This window comes from Aphelocoma coerulescens, chromosome 1 (genome assembly GCF_041296385.1).
Source record: "Aphelocoma coerulescens isolate FSJ_1873_10779 chromosome 1, UR_Acoe_1.0, whole genome shotgun sequence".
NCBI lineage: Eukaryota > Metazoa > Chordata > Aves > Passeriformes > Corvidae > Aphelocoma > Aphelocoma coerulescens.
In genome coordinates this window covers 64,868,655-64,893,449 of record NC_091013.1, presented here as the reverse complement: position 1 = coordinate 64,893,449, position 24,795 = coordinate 64,868,655, and the positions used below count along the sequence as shown (strand labels likewise).

The 24,795-nt window shown below is 41.9% G+C and overlaps 1 long non-coding RNA gene across 1 annotated transcript in view; it reads right to left on the bottom strand.

Annotated features, from left to right (window-relative positions):
• Positions 1-4,011: 4,011 nt before the first annotated feature.
• The window catches only part of LOC138118843 (uncharacterized), a 64,062-nt gene continuing 43,278 nt past the window's right edge, over positions 4,012-24,795 (bottom strand). Inside the window, exon 3 of the long non-coding RNA XR_011155302.1 lies at positions 4,012-4,097. This is a non-coding gene — a long non-coding RNA (uncharacterized lncRNA). The remainder of the gene's footprint in view (positions 4,098-24,795) is intronic.

Genomic DNA, 24,795 nt, shown 5'->3' with positions numbered 1-24,795 from the left:
TATTAGCTGTTCCTGACCCTCTGACCTTTCCTTTCTTTTCTCTAGCATCCATAAATAAATAAAGACAAGCCCAAGGAAAAAGAGAACCAAGACAGAGACTGCTGAGCAGGATGACTCTACTTCAAAGGTAGTAAGGGAAAGCAGAATAGTCCTTTGTGACCTTAAAAGACACCATCATTTGTTCTCACGCTTCTCTTTCCTGTCTCCTCCATTGTCCACACTGATTCTCTGAGGACCCAAATGCTCTAGATCAAACCAAGGCAATATTCTGGCAGATAGAAAGATTAAAATAGAAGAAATCTGGTGGTTTTATTGTTGGTAGTGGTTTTTAGGCTTTTTGTGATTTGGCTCATTCTGCTGATCCAGTCTATGGCACAGCCTCCATGCAATGCTACTGTGAAGAGGTTGGGGTTGATCTATATCCAATAAATTTTCCAGCAGGCAAATATTCATGCAACTGTACCTTAAAGTTGTCTAAGCAATTAACATAATTAAGATAAATTCAGAGCAGTAGTTCCTTACCTGCAAAAAGTTAGACTTAATTTTTCCTTTTTGAATTCTAGAACAGAAGCACGCTGAAGAAAATCTTCTAGATTTTTCCCCAGTTACATTATTTAGTCTAAAAACAAACAAACAAACAAACAAACAAACAAACAAACAAACCCTACAAAGCCATCCCAGGAATCCTCATATTCAGAACATCTTAATGCTCATTTCAGACCTTTGTGCTCATAGTACTCTGTGGGCTTTGTAAGAAACTACTGTAACTAAATTCTGTAAGAGATCTTATGAAAATAAAAGTGATTTTGCAAAGCAAAAATCCCTAAGTAAGTTATTTTTACCCATTCCTTCTCAATCTCTCATAGGTTTCATTCACACACTTTCCTCTGTACTCATGAGTACCAAGACACCTGTGCCCAAGCAGTTTTGGACCATTTGTATGCAACAGGGAGGACAAAGAACATCAGCAACTGTGGCCTCAACATGTATCTTGGGCTTTTGAATTGTCTTTTCTATCTTCTAGGAGTGGATGCTGTTTTGGATTTCTTGCCTTGTGATTTTGACTCACCCTTTGTAAATGTTAGGCAAAATTCCTGAATTTCACAACTTTTATTTTCCTTGCTTGATAAGCTGTAGTCCTGTTCTTTATCCACTTGTCAGCTTTAACTTTAGTTCAGTTTGTTCACATGAAACCACAGATACTGAGCTCAAGGGTGATTAACACATTCCTCTCCTTTTAAACTTTGCTCTGCTATTTCTTCTGGTGCCTTTGCACACACGTTTCCATTCTTACCATTCTTCTTATTTTATTGCAAATTTCTACAGTGCTAATGGAGTCACTCCTAAGTTGGGACATTAGAATGGACAATTAATTATAGGCCCCCAGGATGACCAAATTAATGTGGTGATAACTGGGCAGAAGCCCACTGGGTTTTTTTTGTTCAAGAACTGTTAAAGAATGTATTGAACACGATGAAATACAAAGATGAATCTCATGCCTCACTTAGCACATTATCTTTTTTAATGTGCATACAACTATTCAGATAATTTGCCCTTGGTTAATGCTGTGAGTGCTGTTGTAGTCTCTTGAAAATGCATCCACACCTTCTGTACAGTATTTTCTAGTTCAGGCACACCACAGTCCTGCTCAGTTCTAGTGGAGGCAGATCCCTGCTGAAGCACTTGTGCACTCTGTTGTTCAGCCCTTTTCTGCATGATGTACAAGCAGGAGTCTCAAACAACTCTTCTTAATTTCTGGCAAAAATGCTTTCTCCTAACAGCAGGCTCATAAGCAAACAACAAAATGTCATTGTCAAAATGATTATAGTGGGATGACAGAATGCATCTCCATAGTAACGAGTGGGGCTAATGCCACCCCTTGCAGCATCACAGGCAGCCACATGAAAGTTTCTTTTCCTTTCTCGAAGAAGCACTCATGAAGATCTCAGTGGCTGCTCAACCCTGGGAGGTGGAGAGACATCAAATGCCTCTTATGGCTCCTTAATGCCTGCCTGGAGTGGGTAGTCAGATGTAGTCACAGCTATGAGCAGCACCTGATGCTCCTTAAAATTGCTTTAAAGGAAGTAGCAGGACATAATAGTTCCCTCCATGAGCCCTCTTCTGTTCATCCTCAACAGAGAAAACACAGTCATATCCCCTGCAAAGTACACTTTGTATTTGCAGTCAGTTAATTTTAAATAATTCTGTGTTTCATTTTGGAAGTGAAATGTATTGAGTGGCCAGATGAGGATGTGGACAAGGACCTTTCCCTATCTCCCTAACCACATGCTTTATAACTACCAACATTTTGACAGTTGCAGATCTGCTATGCTTCAGTAGCGTTGAAAACTACTAATTCCTTGAAATTCATGCAACATGAAGAGGCTAAAGTTTCAAGCCTTAGTTTAGCTGAGGTTACAATTTTGCTCTTTTGGTGCTGTTTAAATCTGTTGTTGATCTCTCAGTTAGACTTTCAGCTAGTATAAAGCAGAGTAGCTTTAACGATTCCAGTACATCTGTGCCATTTTCTTCCCTCAGTACCTTGTCCTATTGTCTGTCTTGTTAGCTTTCTCTCAAGGCTCCTACATCTACAAATGCTCCTTGCAGTTCCCATGACAAAGCTGGGAAATACATGCATGCATTTGGGAGGAAACATATCCCCAGCATGCACGAGTCTCCCCTCTGAACAGCACTACCAGCCTCCAGGTGGATATTCTGATCCCAACACATACAAACAATTTCCATAAATGTCACTGCTGGGTACCTGACTCATTCCCCCAGGAACAAAGCAGACTTTCCAAAGTAAAGCCAGGATGATGCTGAAGACTGGCACAAATTTTCTGCTAAGTACTTTTCTTTGTGCTTTTCTGTCATTATATGTTGTAACTGCTGGAAAGAAAGTTGCTGCCTTGAGACTTGATTCTCCCTTACTTTGGTAGGTACCTGCTGGGGCTAATTCGTGTGAAGCCATGGCATTATGTACCTTGAAAAGATGGTATGCTCAGGTCTCCTTAGGCTCCCAGCTGTTCTGGAGAGTGTGTGAAGTAAAAGGATTAATGGGAGTCTGAGCTCTTAATATAACTCACATTCACAGTTTATGGCTTCTCCCCTGCAATACGTTATTTCCTCCCTTTCCATGCAGTTTTTCAGGCAGAGAAGCCATGTGAAGAAGATTTACTTTTCTTTCAACATGAACTTTACAGAAGTAAAAGCAGATCGTCTGCTCTGCATTTGCAGAAATGTTTTTTGATCCACATCAGACATAGCTATAAAAAATAATAGAATATATCTGAACAATAAAATGTACAAGCAACACCACATAGACACTTAACTCAGTGACGATACTACTAACAAATGTCTGATATTCCTAATCTGTATTTTAAGCAATGATATTATAAGGAGACAGTAAAATATCTATACGGAGACATTTATATTTTTTAATATGGTCTATATTGATAACAGGCAGGTTTATTTTCTAGGCAGTGATTTTCACATTAATAATTATCTCATTTACTTTATGGCCATTTTATGACTGATAGTTTTGTGACTCCTATTATGGCACTGCTTCTGGATGTTAAACAATCTGATGTTCATGCCTTCACACCACTGTGAGTGCAGCTCATCATTTTCACTAGGAAAGCAGTAGTCTTAGAGATGGACCCTTTTACATTACTTCTACCCCAGTTTCCTGATGGTAAAATTATATATGCTTAGCTTGATTCTCTGCTTCTGTTTCTGCCCATTCACACTTACTGAACCTTACTGAACTCAACCTTGACTTAACCTCACTTATTGAACTGACCAATTTCTACCTAATTTGACAGCACGTTTGACATGTACAAGTATAAAGTTCTTCAGATCTTCACGGATGTTGACAGCTTAGTAACGTCTCAGGGTACAAGATGAAGAATTCACATGTGACCCCTTCTGCCTGGAACCAACCAACCAACCCACCAGCGCACGGTACCTCCAGCAGCATCACTGCAGTCATTGATTTTATACTCACCTCTCCATAAATCCAGGAACAGGCAAATTTGAAGAAGTGTTTGGGGTAAATGAAGTGGGAACTGGAGGAACTACAGGTGGGTCCGGGACGGCTGAAAAGGGAGACAAAGGAAAACAGAAAGGACATGAAAATGAAGGGAAGAGTGAGAATATGGAAGCATTGTAGGGGATGGCTGGAAGTTGGAAAGATGAGAAAGATGAGATCTATTGTTCTGGGTCTGATTAAGGATTTGGGGGAGACAGGATATTCCTGGGGAAAGGTGCTTATAAAATGAAGCTGGAAACCTTATTGCAACCTTATTCATGTTACTAATCAGATTCTTCCCTTGAGTCTGCCTTTCCAGGAGGCAAAGTTTGAGGCTATGTGGAACAGATCCTGAGATCTTCCTTTGACAAAAAAACCTATTCTATTTGAAGCATTGTATTTCCTTTTTAAGGCTGTGATAGAACTGAACACTCAGGCTAGCTTCCATGGCTGGTCCAAGAATGCTGACGTTCACATAATCTTGGTATTGTAGTGCTTTCTTGGATTTTGTGCTTGTGAGTCAATAAAACAGTAATTTATCATCTGTTTTTGTTAACACATATTAGTATACAAAGAAGAAAGAACGGAAATATTTTCAAGAGAAGGGAGAAAGCATATTGTGAAAGTAAAATGTAAAATTGCAGCCAGGCTAACCCTTGTTTGTGAGATTCTCCAAGGAAGCATTTTATGCAATCATGAAGTGTTCCCAGAGCAACACATCAGAAGCTTTTTAGGTGTTCTGAGTGATGGAGTTGCAGTGACATTTAAAAAACAGATGTATGGCAGATCTTCTTTATAATGTTGACTTAGGAACTAAAAAACTTCCCAGAAAAGGTTCTGAACCAGAAGGGCTCAGAAAATTATTTGAAAAATTTAATAGAGATAGATATGGTCTGAAAAAACATAATGAGTAAACACAGAAGACAGAAACATTAATTTAGACAAACTGTAATCTGTCACACCAATTATTAGTGCCTATACTCCCATTTTAGTAATATAATCACAATTCATGAATAAATTTGTTTCTCCTAAACAAACACTTCATGTGGATCCACATGATTGTGTCATCTAATTATAAGTTTAGCTTCTTCGGGATCTCTTATTTGGTACTCTGTTCATTGGTAGAAGTGGGACACAACATATAGAAACATATTGAAAGAGGAGAAGTAAAGGAAAGGCACAGAAAGAGATCTCTTGCCTCAGTGGTATCAAAAAAATGAATTGACAGGAAGTGCTAGCAGACAGCAACATAGGCCTGGCTTCTTATACATAGACCTTTATTCTCATCCAAAATTACTTCAAGTAAATAAAATTTGAAGGACATGCTCTGAAGAAGTACACCCTTTACTTTTCAGCCATCTCTGTGTGATGTTTATTGGCCAATATTCTCAGGGAGTTTTGAGGCAAGGCTGGAATGATACCAGCTCATTCCAGTCACCCAGGGAAAAAACTGCTTGAGAACTGCCTTGCTAGAACTGTCTCCCCCAATTCTGAAAGAAGGATTTGGCTATCTGTGAGCTTAACCCAATTTTCCTGGCAGGCTGAGAAAACAGAGAGGGCTTGGAGCCCTATGTTGCTGCACTTGGGACTGGAACAAAGTGCACTGTTTTGGGTTTAGTTCAGGCTTTGGCTACTTTTTGTGTGCTTTTCCACTGCTCCTTGATCTCCCTTCACCACTCCTAGGAGTTCTCTGTACCTCAGAGCCCCCAGATCAGACTGAATCTGACCTTAGGGGGCCTATGAGCCTAATATCAGCTAGAATTTTAATCTGATGTACCCCACTGACACTGACAGTTCCTGCGGCTTTTTTTGTTTGTTTGTTTGTTTTGGTTTTTGTTTGTGTTTTGTTTTGGTTTGGGTTTTTTGTTTTGTTTTGGTTTTTGGGGTTTTTTTTTTTGTTTGGTTTGGTTTGAGGATTTTTTTGTTTGTTTGTTTGTTTGTGAGGTTTTTATTTGGGTTTTTTGTTAAAATTTTTGTCTTTATTATCTATTGAAGAGAAAAGAGCTGGATACACAAGCAGGTACTGAAGCACAGAAAAGAGGAAAAAAAAGCATTAATTTCAGATTGTTCTTGAGCACTCTGTAAATCCTATTTTGCATGTTAATGTGGGACTTTGGTGAAAAAAAAGCTTTGTGCTGCTCCTCAGCACCAGGAAAGTTCACCCATGTCTCTGTCACGTGCATGAACATCTCAAAGTGTCTTGGGAGTGATCAGAAATATCTGGGTGAAAGGAAAAATTGTTGTTTCATGGCATTAGGAAAATAATCTCCCCATTTGTACAGTGTGTGTTTTGTACATAAATCAAAATGACCCTGTGACAAATCTGGAACAGAAAGTTAAAGATGTCTGATAGTACTGCTGCACCTAATTCCCCTCCAGATTTTGCAAATGTGGAAAGCTGGCCTCTGCTCTGTTCAGCTTGGGGATCATAGATTTCTGAGCTACCTCTCCCACTTCTTTCTGACCTTGTCTGACTTTCCATCAAGAAAAAACTTTCCTTATTTCACCAGGGATATTCTGTGTAAACAACTCCTAATATTCACCTTATGCATGTCGAGCAGTAAGTGCTTAGCAAGCTGTACTTAAACCCCTACAATGGCATGTATTATTAACCCTGTATTTTTTCAGAATTTTGGTATGCAGGTTTTCCCTCTACTTCTTCCTAATTTGCCTCTGAATGTGATCCAAAAAGGCTCAGAAAGAGCTGAGCCACTTGGCTTCAGAATTTACTTTTTATCATGAGACCCTTCAGACCATGCAAAAAGAGGATTTATCACCAATCTACCTTACAAGTTTTTCAGAGCTCTGAAAATCATTTTTGAGGCATGTCTTTCTCACTTAGACAGAAAGAAGAAAATGTGGATGTTCTTCTAAACTAGAATTCACATTCAATGTGATAAATACACTTTGTGCTGGCATTATGCCATTTTAACATGTGGGATGCAAGTACTTTGCTGCTTAGGCAGACCACTGTGAAGAGGCTGATCCTCAGCCAGGGACACAGGAAAGCTGGTCTCAAAGGCTCTGTGCCTATACTTAGTGATGAATAGGAAATGAGATCCTCTAATCCATCCATCTCTGATTTGGGTTACTTTCCGTATTTCTAGCCACCTCGGGCATGTTTGAAGAGTGTTCATTATAATGAAATGTCCCACTTGCACTCACATGTATTACTTTGCAATAAAATTACAACACTTTAGGACACCTGGTTGTGCTCCTTAACAAGTCTTCTCAGCTCATCTGAATTTCTGCAAGCTGATCAGCTGGTCTGAAGGTCATGTACATCAGTCTGTGACACAGCTTGTAAAGGGACAGCAGCAACTGCTGTCAAATACTGAGATTATAGAAGTTTGTGGAACATTAGGGGATTTTTTTTCTTCTCAAGGAGAGAAGGAAAAAAGGCTCTTAGTCTCCTATTTCTAATGTAGGCTGGTGCTGGCACTCACTATTGAAATAAGCTAGAGACCCTCAGCAAATGCCTCATGTGAGTGAAATAAGGCTTCCTCCTTGGCCCCATAGCCTGCCCAAAGATACCCTTGCTAGAAGTGACCTAAAGAGCTGCTGGAAGAAAGGGATCAGATGTCTCTAACAGGGAAGTCTGTTGAGTTAGTAAACACCTCTGGTTAGGATAAAACTGTGAGCCCTTTATTATTGTTCTCTTGAAGATTCATGAGGAGACCTTCCATATATAATAAATGTGAATATTTTTACTAAAGATATAGTAAATATTAAATATATTTGCACAGTAAAAGAAATAATGTCAAGCCACCAATCCATATCATCTATTAATCTTGATTGCTTACATATATGAAGTGCTTGCTTTTCCTTCTCCTGCCTTTGGTGCTAACATGTCTTTGTGCATTATTTCAGGTGACAGAGAATTACTGTAATTCTAAAAATAATTTATTATCTCCCAAGAGCAATGGTCATTTTAATTTGGAACAAATAAATGTCAAATAGTGGATGATATACAGGATAATAATTCATGGGCAGCCAGCCAGAGGAGATAGCTGTAATTACATTCAAGTTCAGGATGACACAGACACCTGGAAGATGAAAATCTGAATGTTCTTAGGCAAGTTATCAGAATTCATTTTGCTGCAGGATGTGCTGTTATCTGATCCCCTAATCCTGCCTGTGCCCTGAGCTGATCTCAGGAAAGAAGAAAACCTACAGGAAGAGGGGTCCTACACAAGTCCCTCTTATCTGAGAGCCCAGCAACCACCAGGCTAGCTTTGTGGAAGGGACATGATTCATGCCCAGAGGAGCTGAAGCAGGTTCCAGCAGAAGAGAAGCTTCTTGGTGTCTATGGAAGCAAATTCATTAAGAAGAGAAGCATGAAGTGCTCAGGAGGACCAGAGCTCTTCCCAGGACAAAACTTGCTGGATAGTGTGGGACACATAAACACACCCTGTACTTCCACTGGTCTGCTTGTTTTTTAATCTGCAGCTTCACTCAGTTCACTAAGACACCCAACTGTAGTTTTGATAGACAGGTATTCAAGAGTCAGTGGAAAGCAAGGCTTCCTTGCAGCTGACAGTCTTTGATTAAGCCACATAATTCTCTTGGATTTGTTGACTGTGTGTGGATTCATTGACTGTGTGCTCAGTGCAGGGGTCTAAACCCAGGCATTTTCAGTGCCACTTGGGATACCCCCAGGTGTCTGAGACACCTTGCTGGACCTGCCTCCTTGTGACAGATATGGTAGAAGACCTTCATACCTTTGAATTTACCTTTGTAAAGAATGAATAGTGTCAGGAAATAAGCTCTTGGTACCCAGGGCATAAAAAGCATTCTTAAAAAAACATTAATTTTCTCTGATGTACTATTCTCTTTTGCCCCTCCTTCTGCACTAGTATCTAATGCTTGTCAGTGCCACAGACTGTCTCCAGAATGAGACAGCTGATTTGCCTAATTCAAAAAGGAGAATGTTGTGTCATATAGCCATGTTACTACAGCTGTAATAGATGCCTACATCCTATTATTAGAGCTATGGAAGGGGATGAACTGGAAAATGCAGGCTAAGATAGGGCTTGCTCAGACATTTGGAGGCTTTTGGATCTGGGAAAAAATGAGCAGTTGTTTACTATATTACCTCACTATACAGAGAAATACTATTTGTGAGGCTTATCTGAACATCCAAGATTTCTCACTATTTAAGGATGTTCTGGTCTAGATTTTCATTCAGCCCCATTCATAGCCATGACTTGAACAACCTATTAATTTTAATGAGTAATTAACAGAAAACAAACAGTAAAAAATAATCATCTGTACACATGTAATAACAGGAGATAATTCTTTAGGCGCAGAAGAAGCTTTTCAGTAAACCTGGTGACAAACTCACTTTCATATTGTGGAGGAAAATTAAGAATTTCTGGCTTAAGAGAAGCAAAATCCAACTTTCTGAGAACTTGGTAAACACAGATTTTTTCCTTTTATTAGAAGTCTGTATATTACGTGTTTGACCTATTGACAGGACAACATAACTCTGCATGTGAATAAGTAGAAAACTAGTAGAAAACTGCAAAGTACTAATGTCCTGGGTTGAGGTGTATTCTATTACCATCCTCATGAGCTGTTGAAATCAGGTGGGGCAGTGTTTTCCTTGCCTCCTCCCCCCAGATTATCTTTCTGTTAATGGCCCATCATTGTCCTGCTGCATGACTCAGAGATAACTCCCTCCGGACTATCTTCTGTTAACGAGCCTAATCAACACCTGGCCTCATGACTCATTACCTCATTGTGAGATGCTCCACCCAGAGGGAGGAACCAAGCATCCCATCATGGATATAACTGGGACTCTGAGCATCAAACGGACGGGCTCCACTGGATTTCCAGAGGACAGGAGCTACACAGCCACCGCTGGACTTTCTGAGGAAGAGCAGACCCCTTCTACTACAGGATCACCACTTCAGAGGATTGCAGCCACCATTCCACCAGACTGCTACCACTACCCTGCCTAATAGGGATTCAGGTTGTATCTTGGCTCTGTCAGTGTTTTCTTTTACTTTCTTTTCCTTTTCTTTAATTTCCATTAAATTGTTATTCTGACTTGGTGCCTCTCACTGGTTTATTTTCAAACTAGTACATAATTTGGCGCCCAACGTGGGGCACTGCTCTGAGAGAAAGTCAGAATTACAATTTTGTATTCACCATGGTGCTCAGCTTGTCTGCATGGGTACTGTATCTTGCTCTCTATATCTTTCCTCACATGGGGAACTACCTGCCTGTAGTATTACTCCTGTTAAAACCAGGGAATGGTATGAGAATTGCTTTAATGGTTTATTATGTCTATAGCATAATAACCTGCGAGGCGATGAATGCCATTCGGAAAATATACTCCATTTTGTTTGGCTGTCCTAGTCTGGGCTCCTATTTCTGGGATCTCCTCAACAATCGCACCCAGCCCCTGGTGGGAGGAGTAGAGAGTGGTTTCTTCCAGCCTTTCAGGCCAGGCACAGCAGTTTTTGAAAATATTGAACTCCCTCTGGATGTCAAAGATAGCATAAACTTGCTGTCAGTTCTGCTTTGTCTTCTCTGTACAGCCTGCACCATGTACACCATGCTCAGAATCAGAGCTATGGCACAGCATCCTCAGGATGAGGGAGGGAAGAAGAGCAGAGCAACAAACACCATGTCTGCACAGACTGTCACAGAGAAGAAAGAAACCAAATGCAAAACAACAGCGTCCATGTCTACGCAGACTGACACAAAGGAAAAAGGAACCAAACGCAAAGCAACAGTGTCCATCTCTACGCAGACTGACACAGAGGAGAAAGAAACCAAATGCAAAACGACAGCATCCATGTCTACGCAGACTGACACAGAGGAGAAAGAAGCCAGACGCAAGACAACAGCGCCCATGTCTACGCAGACTGACACAGAGGAGAAAGGAACCAAAAGCACTGTCAGCATCCCCACGCAAACCATCACTGAACCAGAACAGCCTAAACCGATTGCAGTTGCCCCCGTGCAGAAGAAGAAATCAAAAAGCAAGTCAGTCCGCATAGTGACTGACGAGGATGCAGCAGGACCTTCGCACCCAGCAGAAGAGGCAGAGCCAGAGATCATCACTCGGTCACTATCCCTGGGTGAGCTGCGTGACCTGCGGAGGGAATTCACCCGCCAGACGAATGAGTCCATCCTGACCTGGCTCCTCCGCATCTGGGACGCTGCAGCCAATGACACTATTCTAGACGGAAGTGAGGCCAGGCAACTGGGATCTCTGTCCCGGGATGTGGTCATTGACCAGGGGATCGGGAGAACCCAAGAAACCCTCAGCCTCTGGCGGCGACTGCTTACAAGTGTCAGGGACAGGTACCTTTGTAAAGAAGACCTCCAGGTACACCAAGGAAAATGGAGCACAATGGAACAAGGTATCCGGTGCCTGAGGGAATTGGCTGTGCTGGAGATCATTTTCTCAGAAGATGAGAGATTTCCTAAGAGCCCAGATGGTGTCCAGTGCACATCACAGATGTGGTTGAGGTTCGCACGCCTCGGACCAGAGATATACTCCCGTTACCTGGCAACGCTGCAATGGAGGGAAGGCGAGGACAGGGTGGGCGTCTTGGTGAACAAGCTGAGGATTTACGAGGACACTGTCACAGCCCCATTTCGCACCCATGTCTCATCCGTGGAAACAAGTCTTTTGGCTGAGCAAGTCCGGAGCTTGGTTGAAGAAGGCCATCAGAAATTGAAAAAGGAGCTTAAGGAAGAGATTTATCACATCTCGCCAGAACTAACAAGAGTCTCTGCCATTAGGAGCCGGCGCCCCCCAACCAGGGAGAGAGGATACACGCCACGAGGTAATCTCTGGTTTTTCCTTCAGGAACATGGAGAAGACATGAGTAAGTGGCATGGAAAACCCACCTCCTCCTTAGCAGCCAGGGTACGTGAACTAAAAAGAGGGACAACTACCACAAGAAGCGCATCTAGAGTCAACATTGCTCCGGTCTCTCGCACACAGAACTCCAGACGGTACCAGAATGACAGTATGACTGATCCTCTTGAAGGGACCTCAGGTACATACTCACCGGAAGGGAGCAACATGCACCAGAACCAGGAATAGAGGGGCCCTGCCTCTAGCCAGGTAGAGGAAAGGGATAATCGGGTCTTTTGGACTGTGTGGGTCCGATGGCCTGGCACAGCTGACCCACAAAAATACACGGCTTTGGTTGACACAGGCGCTCAATGTACTCTGATGCCATCAAGGTATGTGGGAGCAGAACCCATTTCTATTTGTGGGGTGACAGGAGGATCCCAGCAGCTGACTGTACTGGAAGCTGAAGTGAGTTTAACTGGGAACGAGTGGCAGAAACACCCCATCGTGACTGGCCCGGAGGCCCCGTGCATTCTCGGCATAGACTATCTCAGAAATGGATATTTCAAGGACCCAAAAGGACATCGTTGGGCTTTTGGGATAGCTGCTGTGGAGACAGAAGATATCAGACAACTGAGTACATTGCCTGGCCTCTCAGATGACCCGTCTGCCGTGGGACTGCTAAGAGTTGAAGAACAACAGGTACCAATCGCCACAGCAACAGTACACCGTCGGCAATACCGCACCGACAGAGACTCTGTGGTTCCCGTCCATGAGATGATTCGTAAACTGGAGAGCCAAGGGGTGGTCAGCAAGGCCCATTCACCTTTCAACAGCCCTATATGGCCAGTGCGTAAGTCCAACGGGGAATGGAGACTGACAGTGGATTACCGTGGCCTGAATGAAGTCACACCACCATTGAGCGCTGCTGTGCCGGACATGTTGGAACTTCAGTACGAGCTGGAGTCCAAAGCAGCGAAGTGGTACTCCACTATTGACATTGCCAACGCCTTCTTCTCCATTCCTTTGGCAGCAGAATGCAGGCCCCAGTTTGCTTTCACTTGGAGGGGTGTGCAATACACCTGGAACCGACTGCCCCAGGGGTGGAAGCACAGTCCTACCATTTGCCATGGACTGATCCAAACTGCACTGGAAAAGGGTGAGGCCCCAGAACATCTGCAATACATCGACGACATCATCGTGTGGGGAAACACAGCAAAGGAAGTATTTGAGAAAGGAGAGAAAATCATCCAGATTCTCCTGGAAGCTGGCTTTGCCATCAAAAGGAGCAAAGTCAAGGGACCTGCCCAAGAGATCCAGTTCCTGGGAGTAAAGTGGCAAGATGGACGACGTCAGATTCCCACCGAGGTCGTCAACAAGATCACTGCGATGTCTCCACCGACCAGTAAGAAGGAAACACAAGCTTTCCTAGGTGCCATAGGTTTTTGGAGAATGCACATTCCTGAGTACAGCCAGATTGTGAGCCCTCTCTACCTGGTTACCCGCAAGAAGAACGATTTCCACTGGGGCCCTGAACAGCAGCAAGCCTTCGCCCAGATCAAACAGGAAATCGCTCATGCGGTAGCCCTTGGCCCAGTCAGGACAGGACCAGAGGTGAAGAATGTGCTCTACTCTGCAGCCGGGAGCCATGGTCTGTCCTGGAGCCTCTGGCAGAAGGTGCCTGGTGAGACTCGTGGCCGACCACTGGGATTCTGGAGCCGAAGCTACAGAGGATCTGAAGCTAACTACACTCCCACAGAGAAGGAAATCTTGGCCGCCTATGAAGGAGTCCAAGCTGCCTCAGAGGTAATCGGCACAGAGGCACAACTCCTCCTGGCACCCCGACTACCAGTGCTGGGGTGGATGTTCAAGGGAAAGGTTCCTGCCATGCATCACGCCACCGACACCACATGGAGCAAATGGATTGCTCTCATCACACAGCGTGCCCGTATTGGAAACCCGAATCGCCCTGGGATTCTGGAAATTATAACAAACTGGCCTGAAGGTGAGACTTTTGGATTATCTTCTGAAGAAGAGGAAGAGCAAGTGACTCGTGCTGAGGAAGCCCCACCATATAATGAGCTACCGGAGACTGAAAGACGTTATGCCCTCTTCACTGATGGTTCCTGCCGAATTGTAGGCACTAACAGGAAGTGGAAAGCTGCAGTATGGAGCCCCACACGGCAAGTTGCACAAGCTACCGAGGGACAAGGTGGATCGAGTCAGGTTGCAGAGCTTAAAGCCGTCCAGCTGGCTTTGGATATTGCTGAACGAGAGAAGTGGCCGAGGCTTTATCTCTACACCGACTCGTGGATGGTAGCTAACGCTCTGTGGGGATGGCTGGTTCGCTGGAGAAAAGCCAACTGGCAGCGCAGAGGGAAACCCATCTGGGCCGCTGAGATTTGGCAGGACATCGCCGCCCGAGTAGAGAAGCTGACCGTGAAGGTTCGACACGTGGATGCGCACGTACCCAAGAGTCGGGCTAATGAAGAACATCGCAACAACGAGCAGGTGGACCGAGCTGCCAAGGTGAAAGTATCACAGGTGGATCTGGACTGGCAGCACAAGGGAGAATTATTCCTAGCTCGTTGGGCCCATGATGCCTCTGGTCATCAGGGGAGAGATGCAACATACCAATGGGCCCGTGACCGAGGGGTGGACCTTACCATGGACAGCATCTCACAGGTCATCCACAGTTGTGAGACCTGTGCTGCAATCAAACAGGCCAAGCGGGTGAAGCCTCTGTGGTACGGTGGACGATGGTCAAAGTACAGGTATGGGGAAGCCTGGCAAGTTGATTACATCACCCTTCCCCAAACTCGCCAAGGCAAGCGCTACGTGTTGACCATGGTTGAAGCAACCACTGGATGGCTGGAGACCTACCCTGTGCCTCATGCTACAGCCCGGAACACCATCTTGGGCCTGGAAAAGCAAGTCCTGTGGAGACATGGCACCCCGGACAGGATCGAGTCAGACAACGGGACTCATTTTAAGAACAGCCTCATCAACACCTGGGCCAGAGAACACGGTATCGAATGGATATATCACATTCCTTATCATGCACCAGCTGCCGGAAAAGTTGAACGCTGCAATGGACTACTTAAAACCACCCTAAAGGCACTTGGTGGGGGAACCTTCAAAAATTGGGAAGCGAACTTAGCGAAGGCTACCTGGATGGTCAATACCCGAGGGTCCATCAATCGAGCTGGTCCTGCCGAGTCTGAACCCTTGCACACAGTGGATGGAGATAGAGTCCCTGTGGTACACCTGAGAGGTATTTTAGGAAAGACTGTTTGGATTAATCCCACCTCAGGCAAAGGCAAACCCATCCGTGGGATTGTCTTTGCTCAAGGACCTGGTTGCACTTGGTGGGTAATGCAAAAAGATGGGGAAACCCGTTGTGTACCACAGGGAGACCTAATCTTAGGTGAGAACGGTGTGTAGGGTTTCATTGTATATATATATATATATATATATATATATATATATATATATATGTATGTGTGTTTAGAGTTTAAGAAGGTATTGATTTGGGATGATGTAGATGGTAATAGAATAAGGGGTGGATAATGTCCTGGGTTGAGGTGTATTCTATTACCATCCTCATGAGCTGTTGAAATCAGGTGGGGCAGTGTTTTCCTTGCCTCCTCCCCCCAGATTATCTTTCTGTTAATGGCCCATCATTGTCCTGCTGCATGACTCAGAGATAACTCCCTCCGGACTATCTTCTGTTAACGAGCCTAATCAACACCTGGCCTCATGACTCATTACCTCATTGTGAGATGCTCCACCCAGAGGGAGGAACCAAGCATCCCATCATGGATATAACTGGGACTCTGAGCATCAAACGGACGGGCTCCACTGGATTTCCAGAGGACAGGAGCTACACAGCCACCGCTGGACTTTCTGAGGAAGAGCAGACCCCTTCTACTACAGGATCACCACTTCAGAGGATTGCAGCCACCATTCCACCAGACTGCTACCACTACCCTGCCTAATAGGGATTCAGGTTGTATCTTGGCTCTGTCAGTGTTTTCTTTTACTTTCTTTTCCTTTTCTTTAATTTCCATTAAATTGTTATTCTGACTTGGTGCCTCTCACTGGTTTATTTTCAAACTAGTACAACTAAGCAGATGTTCTGCTGACCTCCTCCCACTGGAATCTGCTAGCTGAGCTGCTTGTCTTATTCTCTCTTTCAAGCATCAATAAATCAGCATATCAAGTAGGTGGCAACAGAGGAAACTTTTAACTAAGCAGTCAGAAATTTAATTGCAGAAGTTGGGATAGTTAAATGGAACCACATGAATTGCAGAAGGATTTCAACTTAATCCCTAACAAGTTTTTACAATGTTCATCAGTATTTCCTTGGCATTCAGCACTTGATAATATGACACTAGAAAAAAAGGATTTGGGATAAACAGGGAATGAATATCTTAATGCTGAAGTTCATTAGGCTAAGGAATAATGTCCTAAAGAAATAGTATAAGTTTCATAATTTAATGACACAGAAAATGCCTAGACAGAACAGCAAAAAAATGCAGACAAAAATTGAAGTTCCTTACCCTGGCACACCAAAAGAAAAGGAAACTTTCCACATGTGTGAACATGATAATCTAGTAAATTATTTTAATCCCTAAATCCTATGATACTCTTGTCAATAAAATAGTTGTCAATTAACCATATGGTTAAAAGTTGTACTGGATATGTGCCTATCTGATGCCATGAATATTCACTATGTAGCCCTAGAAAGTATCACAATCTATCCTGCTTCTCTTCACCAATACTAAATAACCCCTGTAGTATTGTAAATGTGGAGGGGTTTTTACTGCTTTGAGTTTCATGCTAATTTGTGTCATGCTCTTGATTCAGACCATATTAGCAGGAAATCTTTTAAATGTGTCCTGAGGGAACTAATCTGCTTTTGCATTGTGCATTAGCTTGTACAGCCCCAAAAGCGTTCAAACCACAAAACCACCACATTAAGATTCAGTGCTGCATAAAATTGATTTTGTAGTCTGAAGCAAAGCTGGCCAAGGCTTCTAATCATGAAGGCATTGCTGAGGCTCTATCACCTGGCACACAAGCAATCCTAAGAGGGTATATTTAACAGGTATCATATTTGCATACTTGTCAGTTGTTGCCCTTCTGCTTTGCTCATTGAGCTTCAGCTGACTTGGCACATCTGCTTTTCCTCTTATTGCAAGCATTTTATCCAAGAGAGTGTCAAAGCTTGTGTTACTGAGGAAGACTCAGTGGGAATATTTTTGAGGTGCTGAGACCTAATAAAACATTTTTGAGAGTACCATCAGTTGGTTGCTAATTTAGGAAACTTTTATTATGAGTAAACACATTATAACTGGAAGTTTGCTCTTTCAGTGTTAGACATTACAGATTGAGACTCTGTGCTGGAGGACTGTGAAGACTATCAGACCACCATATTCAAAATGGTTTTCTTTCTCAGAGGAAGGATATCTTTGTTTGTTTCAAGGGAACAAACCATGCCTATGACTCATCCGTGTCTCCTCTCCCTCTATCCAAGGAATTCAGGCACCTCATTTAGTGGAGAGGAGGAATTCTCATGCTGAGCAGAAAGGGATTTCAGGGCTAGGAAAGTTACTCTAAAAGTTGTTTTCTTGTCAGTCTTTTATCTTCTTCAATAACTACAGGGTATGGAAATAGCTCAGGACAGCACAAGAGATGGATGTTAAAGCCCGATGTTGCTATAGCTGCACAGAAACCATCACTTTATGCAAACATTCCCTTTCAGTTGATTGAACTATGTACAGAGGCAAGTACATGGAATGTTGGTAAAAAAGTCAGAACTTGACCTTAAATTAACTCCTGTATTATTGGCCATGAGATAATATAAAGAGCTCCAGAATTCTTTTGCAATGAATTGCTAGATAACTGTCACAATACAATTAACATCTTTCTTTTATTCATGCCAATTTTTCAAATCTGAATGTTTTTATTACTGACTTCAGGCTTGCAAAGCCTGTGTCCTGAGGCATAAGGAAATGAAAAAACTGTTAATAAAAAGGCAATAAATCCTCCTTGCTGGATGAACACTCCCTTTCTGTATATCCCTGAGCTGCAGCAGCAAGTCTCTTTCTCCCCTTTTGTACAGAGCTCAGTATTTAACTAGCAGCCTGCTACAGATCTTTCTGTGGTGTGGCATGAATTTGGGGGCCCTGAAAAGTGGTCAAACCTCTTTCATGTCCTGTCTGCTTGTGCTACTCTTTCCCCAGGAGGAACACGAGGTGAATTGTTCCTCCATCCTTCCTCTGCATCACCCCTCTGGTGATGAGGGGTGATGAGAATGAACCTCATCATGGTTTACAGAGAAAAGAATACAAGGTTTAAGCATAGGGTTGGACTCAGTACTAGAAGATGTACTCCTGAGATTTATAGTGATGAAGGTTGGAAGAGACCACCTGATCCAACGTGATCTATTTCCTGAGCCAGGAGCTTTGATACTGTTACTTCCATTCTAAGCTGGATCCCTTGGGACTGATTAAACACAGTCTTTGAGAAGGCCATCTCTCCTTGACTGCAAAAAATGAAGTGACAGAGAATTTATCATCTCCTTTCTACCCTGTGGCTTATCAGCCTCCCTGCTAAAAGTTTGTGTCTAATTTCTGCTTTGAATTTGGCTTCACTTCCAGCCACTAGCTCTTGATGTGCCTTTCTCTGCTACATTAAAGAGCCATTCAGTAACTGGTATTTACTCCCCATGAAGGTTCTTACATGCTATAATCAAGCTGTCTTCTAATCTGTTTGATAAGATAAACAGATTGAGCTCTCACTGTTCTCTCTTTTTATTTCCCCTTCCAGACATCAAAACATATCTGTGGCTTATTTCTATATCCTTTGTAGTATTTCAACATCCCTTTTAAAATGTTGACATCAGGACTGTATACATTATTCCACATCAGTCCCAATAATGTCACACAGAAAGAAAAGGCAATTTCCTCCTCCTACTCACTATTCTGTTGTTTATACTGACAAGAATTGAATTAGCACTTTTTGCCTCTGTATCATACAGGAGCTCCTGCTACTCCATTTCCTCTCAGAAGACAATGCTATTTTCCATCAGTGCTTTCCAGGGTACAGAAGACCTTTCTGCAAGAGTGGTTTGCACTGCCTGCTTTGAAATGAACAATTCGGTTTGTCCAGGGTTTACCCAACCATACCAGTAGATGAACCTCTTTGTGGTTTTAGCGGTCCTGTTACTCTTGCCAGTATTTAATATTGCATCACTAGGGATTTTGTATTAGATTCCTAAAAAGGTGAGACTATTAAACACCATGAAATTTCTCACCGAACTCTACAGAAGTTCCTAGAAGTAGTCCTGTCTGATAAAGACCCCCAATGACAATTTTTTCAAGGTCTTTGAGACAGACAAATATTAAGTCACTCATTTACTGATGCCCTAGAGAGCTCCTTTGCTCTTCACCCTGTTGTGTGATACTAAACTGAACAATTTGTGGAGGTCTGAATAATACCTGTTCAATTGCCACTGCCAGCAGAACTTGCAATCTCATAAAATAATGAGGACAGGGTCTGAAAATAGATAGATCCTTAAGGTATATTGACTGCCATTAATTACTTACATTCACTGTGTACTTATTCTTAGGTCAGCTGGTCTGCTACTTTGCCTGTAGCACATGTACTTAAATGGCTGTACAACTTTAAGGTCATTCCACTGAACATTTGAATATTGGCACAGGAGAAGCACTTTCAGGATCTTGCACACTTCAACTGATATTGCAAGGTTTAGTGGGAAATTGCTCTGCTTACAAATGAAAAATATATTTATCATCTCTTGATTGCAAGTAGTGTAGGACTGACAGTTACAGGAATATATGTAATCTACATTCATTAATGTCCCAGTTTCAGATGGGATAGAATTTTCTTCCCAATACCTGTGTTTTGGATTTAACATGAGGACAATGTTGATAACACACTGATGCTTTAGTTGTCACTAAGTATTGCTTACCCTAAGTCAAGAACTTTTTCAGTGTCTCATGCCCTGCCAGTCAGCAGGGGCACGAGAAGCTGTGCAGAAACATGGCCAGGACAGCTGACCCAAACTGGCCAAAGGGATATTGCATACCATAGAACACCATGCCCAGTATATAAATTGGGGGCAGTCGGTCCACAGGGGCTGAGCACTGCTGCAGGATGGGCTCAGCATTGGTCAGTGGGTGGTGAGCAATTGTATTGTGCATCCCTTGTTTCTCTTGGGTTTTAGTCTTTCTCTTTTTCCTTTCCATTAGTGGTGGTGTTGTTGTTATTAATAACATTAATGTATTTCACCTAATTTCAATTAATAAACTGTTCTTACCTCAGTGCACAGGTTTCAACTTTTTCTGATTCTCTTCCTCATCCCACTGGGCAGGGAGGGAGAGTGAGTGAGCAGCTGTGTGACACTTAATTGCTGGCTGGGGTTAAATCACAACAATTAAACAAGTCAATGCAACATCCTTCAGCAACACACAATTCATAATTCTAAGACCTCACTCTGCTCTTTCTGAACAGGGTCTGTAACATCTTTTTTATCATCTTTGCATTTCCAGCACCATTATTAAAATTCCCATCTAGTACATAATCTATACCAGTGCTAGGGCTTCTTTTGTTCCAAAAATATCAGTTCCTTGATACTGTCCTCTAACTCAGAGAGATATAGACTTTTCCTGATGACTACCACTTTTTATTGGTTGCATATTCTTGTGAGGTATTTCCTGGTTTAGCAGTGACATTCATGAAAGCAAATTTCATGACCCCACAGAACCTCATGATTGGACCTGTTCTTTGAAGAAGGTGAAGAATGATAGCATGTCACCTTTAAATATATACTAAAATTATCAGACAAGCACTAAAATCTGATGCCACTGCATGTTTTGTGCAAGGAGTCACAGCAAATGCTGGGTATTTAACTTAGTTTACCATCTTGTGACAGAAACTTTAGCTAATCTGCAACATGTTGCCACACAGAGTTTTTAGCATACGACAGGATCTTAGACAACTGACTTAGGCATAGACATCTGAATTAAGGTGTTTTGGACATGGACAGCTAAATTAATGTGTCTTGATTTTGAAGTCAATCCCACGCTTCTGGTTCCTTCATGACAACCTGGAACTGAGCCTTTTCATTTTCTTCTTTCTTTCATTATATTCATTTTAGAATGTTGTCATCTTGTACTGAGTTAATTGCCAAGATGGGCCAATCCTCTGAGGCAAAAGTGATCTCTGTAGGCCCTTAAAACTTTTCAGTCTCATAGTGATGGTATGTTTTTTTTGCTTTCAGTTAAACCTCTCATTCTCAACATGTTTTGAAGCATTTTAATACCTTACTTTTAACCTCAAGAGTAGAGAAGTCTTAATTTTACCCTTTTTTGTCCCTACTCAGCCATGCAGTAGCACTGCAGATGTTGAGGCAAAGTCCCATTCTTTAAAAATTCCATTCTGCCTTTGTTCCACAGCATCAGATGTAGCTCAGGAAAAGATATCTGTCATTAAAAGAGAAGTTTGGGCTTCAGTCCATAAGGCCACTGATTTAGTAAAGCTTTCTTTGACAGTCTGACAATTCTTCAATTGTCAAACCATAATTTTCAAATTATATCAAATAACAGCACGACTGAAGAAGGGTTAAATCTATGTCCATTTGATCTCCTTGACGCTGAAAACATCTTTTCAGTTTCTCATACCAGGCCTCAATCTTGTGAGTGAGAATCTACTAATAACCCATTAGACAGTGCACTTTTTCTCTCATTAGACCTCCTTTTTTTTTGTGCTTTTTGTTCCCATTAGCAAGACAAGAACAAAGAGTTGAGCTTTGTACTTGAAATGCCATGAAGTGTCCTGTGCAGCCACTCATATTTCCTGCAGATTTTGATCCCTGTGCCTTGAGACTGCCTTCATCCTCCTAACTCTCAAAAAAAGCTATGTCTTCTGTATGATGAGATATCTTGACCTAGACACCTCTGCTGAGCTACAAGAGTGGAGATACCTATTTGAATTTTTTCTGTTTGGCTCCCCTCAACTCAGGACTGAGCTCTTGGAAGGTCGGGATATGAAGCTGAAAATAAATTGGCACAAAGAATAAGTTGGGAATATGATAACACAGCTTGTGAGCAAGACCTGGTTTTGCAATTAGTATCTCTACTGCTATTGAGGGCTGAAAGTTTTGTGATCAACCAAAATATGTTGCAATACTGGGATCACATGCAATACAGCTGCATGTAAGAGGTGGGCTGTCAACACCCAGATGAAATGTATACCCTGTTGTCTTACTGCATTTTCATAAAACAAGGTATAACCCTAACTTTTCATTTACAAGCAGATTGACTGGTCATGTACATTGAATATGCCATGTGCACAGGAAAGAAATTTCAGCACAAGGCCCTGTAAGATGGCACCTGTTTCCAGCTCTTTCACATAAACTCTCTGGAAAATATACTTTGGCAATATAACTTCTACCTTGGCCTTGAGCAAAAACTGCACTCATCTGTTATTCCCTAATCCTGCATTCCTCAGAATCAGTGGGACTAATGATTGGCAGAGTTTAATCCATAACTTTGCGTTCATACTTCAGTTATGCAGTTCTGAAATTATATTTTAATTCTATGCCATATCCATCAAGTAATTCTGCAGTAAACTGCAGGTAAATCTCAACTGAGGGCTATTTCCAGTGAATCTCCCTAACCAAAATATTTATCCAGCAAGTTCCTCTTGACTCTAATGGAGAAGTCTCTGTTTCTCTGTCCCTAGGAGGCAAAGTACAAGTCAGAAAATGCATTTGAGGCAAAAAAATAATTGATCATAATCATTAAATGATTGGTTAAATAGCTATATTTGACCATCTGTTCTTCACTTCTGTTTTACTATCTCCATAGTCATGAAAGAAAAGTTGTCAGTGTAGTCATCTAACCTTCCTTCTTACATTGACAAAAATGGTGATTCTGAGGCTTCAGCTGGGTCCACACTTGAATTTTGCTTCAAATGGCAAATTTATTTCATAATTAGAAGTGCTTCAAAATCCCCTTACCTTTATGATTGCAAAATAGGTTCTACATTCCCTATAGAAATGGATGCTAATTAGGAGAACTTTTAACCTCCCAATTACACAGAATCAAAGTTTACACTCTTGCTGGAGGAAACATACCCACGTGCGAAGACACTGATTAACATAGAATCTCTGTCAAGTGTTTTTAATCTTTTATTCATTATTTTCAGGAGTCTGGTAAGTCAGACCTTAGAATTTTCACTTTCCATTCCAGGGGAAAAGGCAGACTTATTCTCTGCATTTCTCACTGAGACTGAGAATAGTTCTGATTTTTTCTCACTTGAGTCATAACATTCTTTGAGGATTAAAAATTAATGAAATTCTGATTGATAGTGTTTATATATGCCTACAAGTGAGCTATTTTTCACAGATTTAAGGTTAATAATGAATGATTCAAAGGTAACATGCCTTCTTACACCTCAGCCATGGTGCCTGGGAGAAGGAAGGGACTCGTCCTTGTGTTCTGCCCATTCTTCACCTTTCCTTCTTTTCTTCTGTGCTGGAAAAACTTCTGTTTCTCTTTAATTCACCCCTTGCTCATTTTTTTGTTGTTTGCACTTGTCTTTTCTACCCTTCATCCAGACCTGCTGCTGAAATGCTTCTCAGGCAACATGAAATTGTGAAAATGGATTCATGCTGCTTCACACCTTTCAGCACAGTTTTTAAACAAGAGAGAAATCAAAACAAAAGCTCTTTTTCAAGTGAAAAAAAATCTGAGTAAACTATTTACATTTCTTTCTTTTTATTGTTCATGCAGGTTCTTTCTCCTCTCTTAACTCCCTCTCTTGAATTTCTCCTTTCTATCCATAATAACTTATATTTAAAACTTAGGAAGATAAATTGCCCAAACTGTTGGGCTTGTTCATGGGAATGACTTTGCCAAAATAAACTATTTTTCAGCCTTTTCAGAATACAAATTATTCAAGCCACATTTCAAGGCCTGGCCAAAATCCAGCAGGATGTTTATAAGAAAGTAGTCAGACAGATCCTCTGCTCTAAGCAAACTCCAGTAAAAGAGAAAAAGAGAAGTAAAAGAGACATTTGGAAAAAAGGTACCTCCAGCAGCATCTCTGTCATCCTGCCTGAGATGATTTCCTTCTGCCATTTCCTCCACAGAGACTCATGGAGCGAAGACCTTCCCTTTCCAAACCCTTGAAGGTGGAAATACTGAAAAATCCACTCTTACTCCACGATGATGTATTGGGTTAATCATGTTACAGTGATAAACTGTGACAGACATAAGCTCTTTGTCATAGTCCATTGCTGTGTTGTAATATTTTCAACCTATTCTTAGGCTTCCTTGTGCTACTGATGCATTTTAATGTAAACTCTTCCTGTTTTAAAATTTATACTGCAGTTCTGGCCTGTATCCTGGTGAATGACACATGGTTCCAGGCTCTAACCTGAGAGAGTTTATAGTCTATGTATGAAAGAATTTATACTTCAAGTTAAATATATCAGCTGTAAATTCTGTCTCAGCGTCCTTCAGGCACCACATCGACACACAACTGTGTTCTCACCACCACTGTTCTCTAATTTCTTTGTGCCATAACCTTTTGAACAGAGTAGAGAGATGTGACAAGCCACAGCTTCTTATAAATAAATATAGCTGATGCTGTTGGATGGAATGAAACCTGTGGACCATGCTGTCTTTTTTAAGGATTTTCTCCTGCAAAATTAAATTTTCTTATAAATTACACAAATTTGGCATCAAGAAAAAAAAAAGCCTAGAAATTTGGCTCTCCTGCTGCTTCCCTGAAGTGCTGAATGATTAGCTTTTCCTGTGGTGGTGAAAATAGTGTGTGAAAACTGGCTAAACTTTGTCAGGGAAACCCCTGAGCTGTTGAAAGAATCAAAGGAACCCTCCACAATCAAGGG